This window comes from Prionailurus bengalensis, chromosome A2, assembly GCF_016509475.1.
Source record: "Prionailurus bengalensis isolate Pbe53 chromosome A2, Fcat_Pben_1.1_paternal_pri, whole genome shotgun sequence".
Lineage (NCBI taxonomy): Eukaryota > Metazoa > Chordata > Mammalia > Carnivora > Felidae > Prionailurus > Prionailurus bengalensis.
Genome location: NC_057348.1, coordinates 23,786,797 through 23,793,992, shown reverse-complemented (window position 1 = coordinate 23,793,992; position 7,196 = coordinate 23,786,797).

Here is a 7,196-nt window from a genome sequence, read left to right as displayed (position 1 = left end):
TGTGCGATTAAATAGCTACAGACATATCATGGAACAGAGGAAAAAATTACTTTGTGCTATTTTATTGTGTGAAAATGTTCCTGTTAGGAAAACTGAGGATATAAGATAGTACATGGAGTACAGTGACAGCTGTGTTAAAATAATACAACAAAAGAAGTTTATGCGTTGAAAAAAGAAACAAAATACACCAATGTGTTAATTGTCAGTGGGTAATGGGATTCAGTGTTAATTTTTCATTTTTCATTTGCATTTATTATCCACATTTTCCATGGATGAACAAGTATTAAGAGGGGGAAAACCAAGAAAAAATCTCTGCCAGTTAACCGCCAAATGTTTATTCAGTTACAAAGGTGGAGCACTAAAGAAGACAGCACAGAGTCTCTTGTCTCCAGGACCCGGGTCTCCTGGTGGGGGAAGGAATATGTAAGCACTGATAGGAAGCCCAGACCAGCTTGGTCAGGAGGGACTTTTCTCTGAAGCAACCTTCTTTTGAGTCAGCAACCACCTTAGAGAGGATGAACGCATCCCCTGTGAGACTGTGGAATGACAGGAGTCAAGGAGAGCATTTTCCAGAAGGCTTCTTGTTTTCTTCCTGTACATTTCTCCATGGGATTGTTTCTATTTCTTATTCGACTTACCTTGGTAGACACAATAAGGTTGGAGGTAATGGGACCAGCCAGGAGCAAAGGAGTTCTAAGGCTGATCTTTTCTTGCCTGGGAAATATCGCATGTCTGTCAGGAAAATTCAGTGGGCAACTGACAAACACAAAGCTCAAAATAAATAGAGAACCTAAAACAGACCGTCTATACGTGTTCACACTAGGTCACTCTCCACAAATGAAAAAAAAAATCTTCTGATACATATGTATAAAATACCAAATGCTTTCAACTGGGATAGCAAGGTGAAGGCAGAGTTGTAAGCAACCTCAAGATCTGAAGATTGAACTTGGTGAAATATCATATCTGGGGTAAATGTTTGCATCAGACATTAAATAGAATTGCCCCTTCTTCTTCTTCTCCTTCTCCTTCAATAGAATTGCCTTTGGCAGAGCAGTGAAGTATCTACAGATCAATTGGCCTCAAGATCAGAGCCAGTGAAGGTCCAAAAAGTGAAGCTAAAGCATTGAGAGAAACTTTAATACTGCAAGTTTGTGAGGGGAAAAAAAAGTATGCATTAGTCAATGAATGAGAAAGCAGAGTTTTACTTACTAGGGTCAAGTTTACATGCATTTAAAAAAGAAAATCCTCCCTGGAGACCTCAACAATTTTTATAATTGTAGTATAGAAGTTAAATGTTTTAGCTGAAGGAAAAAAATGAGTTGAGTTTTCCAGCTGTGCGTCTGCTCGGCTAGTCAGGGACAGGAGGAGAGGGGGCTGTTAAAAGTGCAAATCAGCAGTGTTATCTTTCAGGCCTGGGAAGCTACTGTGGCTGGTTGGGTGGCTCCGGTTATAGATGATCTGTCTATGGCAGTGTCAGCAAAGGGACAGCCTGTTTCCCTTCCCACTCGTGCCCTGGGAGCAAAGGAGTGAATCTGAAACCAGGACCTGACAACGGGGCGGGGGGATGAGATGGTGTCAGTTCACTATCTTCAGAATTGTCGCCAGACATCCAAACAGATGATCCCAGAGATTTTTTTTTTCAGCTGAAGTTCAGAATCAATTCCTAGATGTTGGCTCTTCCTTCATGGGGCGTCAGGTCACTAGTCAATGCAATAGAACGGCGTGATTGATTGCAACGGTATCATATATTATAATAATAAAAGATGTGTTACTGATACCGTAAGAGCTATTTTTATCTTGTTCTTCCCTTATTTTTCATCTGTATCAGTGTGGTTTATGTAAACCTGACACATTTGTGTATGTGAAACAGATGCAGTGTAAAACACAGTTGTGTCTGTTCGAACCATATTTTTTTAATCATGGACATGATTTATGAAAATGTTCTCTGTGTATGAGCTTTTTCTTTCTCTCTCAAACAAAATGCCCAATAATTATAAATCTAACATTCAATTTTTCTGGTACTTAGAGAGATAGAAGAAGTTAAGTTTTTAAGTTGCTTTGCCTAATCTGTCTTCATTAGGTGTTGCAAGAGAAACAGTGTGTGAGTGTTCTGCAGAGGCAAATGAGAACTTTGGAAAATAACTCGCCATTCGAATGCATGATATGGAAATGGCCCTTCAACCATACTGAGCCACAGCCCCTAAAGTGCTCTCCCCAAGCCAAAGCATAAGAGACTCTTAAAAACTGAGAACAAACTGAGGGTTGATGGGCGGGTGGGAGGGAGGGGAGGGTGGGTGATGGGTATTGAGGAGGGCACCTTTTGGGATGAGCACTGGGTGTTGTATGGAAACCAATTTGACAATAAATTTCATATATTGAAAAATAAAAAAAAAATAAAGTGCTCTCCCCAAGGTCCTACTTCCTCTATCATCTCATAGTGAATGGCAAAAAGAAAATTAGGATCTTCCCAAATAGGTCAGCCTCCACTTCCAGTGGAGGTGCATGAGTGCGTTTCCATGAGAGAAATGATTGCATCCAAATATTCTTTTTTTTTTCTTTTTCAAATATTCTTTATCACTACAGATGGGCCCATCATTCGTCGGAGTTTTCAGACCTACAACCTAGTAGTCTTGTTCACCCTCATGTTCAATCTGTGACTGTAGGTTGGATAGAGTTTGTCTCCTCTACAAGACACCCTAGACCAAACCATCACCATCTGCCTCCTGGACTAATCTCCCCAAATCTACTCCTGCCCTTCCTTGAGCCCCCTTGGTTTCTGTGACCAGTCTGATCTGAAGGGACAAGTAGGCCGGGGTACCTGGGTGCCTCAGTCGGTTAAGCATCTGACTTCAGCTCGGGTCTTGATCTCACGGTCCGTGAGTTCGAGCCCCATGTCGGGCTCTGTGCTGACAGCTCGGAGCCTGGAGCCTGTTTCAGATTCTGTGTCTCCCTCTCTCTCTGACCCTCCCCCATTCATGCTCTGTCTCTCTCTGTCTCAAAAATAAATAAACATTAAAAAAAATTTGAAGGGACAGGTAGGGGGGCCAGTTACCAGCCCCCCGATGAGACCTGTGTGGCTGTAGGAGAGGACACATCATAACTCCAGGAGGGGTGGCCTTCAGTAGAATGAAAGACTGAACCGTGAATAAATACCCCATCTCTCTCTCCTCTCCTTTTCCATATGCCCCTGGCACTTTCCACTGACTGAACCCAACTCAAATGTGGACAGCAGAAAGTCCCAGGGGATGAACTCTGCAGAGGTCACCGTCCATGGGTACAGAGCAAGATGGAGAAGAGTGGAGAGTGGATCAGAGTGGAGGGCACACGGCACACAGGGAATATCCCATACATAGTTCTTCTGCTTAAAACCCTTCCAGTGGCACCCCGTTGCACTTCGGCTGGGTGCCTACTATCCGATCTCAAACAGTGGCAAGCCAGAGTGTTAGAATTCAAGAAAAGAATAATTGTAGTTTCCTTACTTTTCCAGCTATAGTAAAAGCTGATGCCAACACCTGCTTTCACGAGAAGATTTTCTGAGATTAGCACATTGTTCAAATGGATGCTGTTAAATTAATGCTATTTAAGGAGCTCGTAGGTGGTCTCTGCAGTGTTGTTTATGTAGCTACTCTGTCTTAACTTCCCCGCATCTCCTCTGTTATGGAGGGGTGCAAAAATACAAATGTCACACCAGTCCCATCCGATTGATTGGACTGATCAAGAGTCTGAATTCCTTCCCTTCAGCCAAGCTGGCCATCCCTAGGCTTCATGCAAAGACAAAGCAGTTCACCCAAATGTGGCGGACGGTTCGTTCTAGCGTATCTGCCTACCCTTTGCAGAGGGGTGCGTGTTCGCAATCCTGGCTCTAAATTAATGTGTGCATTTCCCGCGCGGAGGCAGACATCACTTTAAAAGCACATTTGTAAAAAAAAATAACCGTATCTGTTTCTGGAATCTATTTTCTGCCGTGGCTGCTGCTTTTCTCCTTTTCACCCTCCTTGCGTCTCTCTCTTGCCTTTTCACCCTCTTGCCTCTCTCCTCCCTTTCTTTCTTTTCATTTCACATGTTCTCCCCATTTTCTAGAATTTTTCATCTTTTTATTCTCATCTTTTATTTTTTTAAATTAACATTTAAAAACTATAGAGTAATGTAACAAAAAACATCACCCATAGTTTCAGCCCTTGGAATGAGGTACTATTAACACAGAGCACAGCTGCCTCTAGTACTTTTTCTACAACTCCGTGAGAACTGTCTGTCTCACTTAGCAAAACACCCAGGAGTATTTAGTGCCTGTTATCTTGGGCCACTGCAGACAACGGGCAAAGAGAGTTGCTTTTTATATCGTATAATATTTACAGAAAAGTCTACCAGATCGTCTGTGTGGGATAGGCAGATAGGATAGGTGAGGATGGGTTTTGCAACCTTTAATCCCTCAGTGGAAGGTATAAAATTGAAGAGCCCAACCAGAAAATTGAAGAAGCTGAGAGGGAAATTGGGGAAAAGTCCTTTGGAGAGAGTCTGAGCAGGCTGTGATTGTCACCTGCTCCCCAGTCTCCACCCCACGGTGGGGATAGTGAGCTCCCTCCTAACCCCAGGGCACACAAGTGAGGTTTCAAGTCAGCCACCCCATGGGTTTGCACAGATTGCCTGGAGATTTGGGTACATGGAGCCTGGACACCAGAGAAAAGCATGGAACAGCCAGTGGGGAGACCCTGGCCTGCATGAAGGAACTGGGGAAGACAGCTGTCCAGAAATGGAGGAACACCAGACAAACCAGACTGCCCAGCAAACATCTTGCTTTATTTACTTATTTATTTATTTTTTTTTAGAGAGATATCATGTGTGAGTAGGGGAGAGAGGGAGAGAGAAAAAGAGAGAGAATCTTAAGCAGACTCCACACTCTGCACAGAGCCCAATGTTGGGCTCACTCCCATGACCCTGGGATCATGACCTGAGCTGAAATCAAGAGTCGGGTACTTCAACCCACTGAGCCACCCAGAGCCTCAAGGGTCTGGCTTTAAACATCTGCAGTGGCCAGGGAAAACCAATGTCAGATCACACTGATGTTGATATAGAAGGAGCTTTCCTGCCTTTTCTTTCTCCTTGCCTCCACCTAGGCCTCAAGGAGTCAGAAATCTAGCCACTGGGGGGAAGATATGAGCAAAAAAGGAAATAAAGAAGAATCTTCATGCTTCTTCCCCTGTTAGAGGTCCAGCCTGAGACCATGTGAGCTTTAAGTAGAATTGAGACTGTTATATGGAACTGTACATTATTTATCAAAATGACACAATTTATGAAACCATAAGTGACAAGAGGACATTTTGTGGTCTCTGACCAGAAAATTGATGCGCCCACCTCTAGGCCTTTTACAGGAGCTGGGAAAGAATTGGCCCCACAAAGTGGGTTTGAATGGGCAAATGGGGAAAAGAAGAGGGTTGTGTGTTGGCATCTAACTGAGCCGAAACTCTTTTTGAATATAGTGATTTGTATATATATATTACATGTGTGTATGCCTTTAAAATATACAGAAAACATCTATGAATCTGTCACTCCAAAACAAAATTAAAGCATTGAAATTAAAGCCAAAGCCCCCTTTGATTCCTGCCACTGTCTTCAGCACCCCAACCTATGCTGTGAGATTATACCTTACATTCATATAGGGCATTTAACTATGTAAAGTGTTTTTTTCCCTTTTCTTCTATCTCCTGTTATGTGATCCTTAGGACAATTCCTTGTAATACTAGGAGCAAAATGGTATATTAATCCATTTTGCAGTAGGTAAGGCTGAGGCTCATAGATGTTATAGTTGTGTCCCTCCAGGTGCTCACATTTGCTTAGGGGCATCAAGCACTCAAGCCTCAGGCCATGTTGCAGTCAGGATGGATTTGTTAAGCAGCCCATCTCCCAAGGACATCAAGGTTTGTCTTCTCATTCTTCCCCTCCTCCTTGTAACTCACCCTTCGGAAGGGAATCTTTGTTTGCTTCTTGGTATGCTGACCCTCTCTGCAGCCCCTGCATGCCTTCCCTGTTAATGGAAGGGCTGGCATTCATACACCTTAGTCATTCCCAATTCATTTTAGTGGACCAGGTCAGCCAAGCCAACATTTACTCAGGCCTGAAGCCATTGGGCAGAGTCTTTTACAACATCAACAGCAGCAGCCAATGAGAAGACTTATTTAGTTCAAGTTCATTGCCTTTTGGCGTTGCTGCTCGAGGTCTTTGGGATGGGTCCATGGCATTCCTTCATAAGGTACAATGGCCACCTCTTGGGCAGCTTGGGAATCCCACAGATTCATACAAGGCCACTTGGTGTCATTTCATTTGGCACTTAAGCCTGGAAGTGACCCCTGGGCTTCTTGCAGGATTTGGAATCCTTACCTTGTAGCTCAGAGTGGTAAATTCCTCATTATGTCCTCCAGCCAACTCCATCATGCTCTTTAGAGGAGAGAGGCGTTAAACAAAACAAAACAAAACAACCACTGGGAGGATTCAGGAGAAATTTGTTCAGGTTTTTACCTTCCTTTCTTGCCTTTTACAATTCAACTTAAAATTCTAACCAGTTGAGGAAATGTAGTGTCCACAGTTAAAGCCATCATAAAACATACCATCTAAACCAAATGAAGCATCTAGGACTGTCTGGAGGAAAATCAGGACAGGACTTACCTCTATTCTGGTGTATCACCCATGCTGCTTTTTGGCTGAATTCATTCACCTCTTCCATATACTAAATTTATTTTAAAAAATCCAAAATTTGAATTTCCCTCACACTGTATAACCAAGTTATTTGATTGATGAATTTGTGGTTGGGGTATCCTAAGGCTGTCAGAATACTATTATCCTGTGAGCAAAGATTTGGAGTCAGTTCTGAGTCCAAAATCTGGATTTGGCATTTCTGTAAGTGAGATCTTGGCCAAGATATTACTTTTTCAGAAGAGGCAGTTGAGAGTAATGGGGAAGAGAAGAGGATCTGGAAATAGAATGGCTGGATTACAACCCTGGCTCCCTCACTTACTAACCGTGTGACTCAGGCAAACTACTTAGTTTTCTGTGCTACCATTTTCCCATTTTTTTAAATGGGGATACAAGTAGCACTTAACTTTGGCAAAGTTAAAGACACAAAAATCATTTGCATTTCTGTACATTAACAGTGAACAACCTGAAGAGGAAATTGACAAAACAACCCATTAATAGCATCAAAA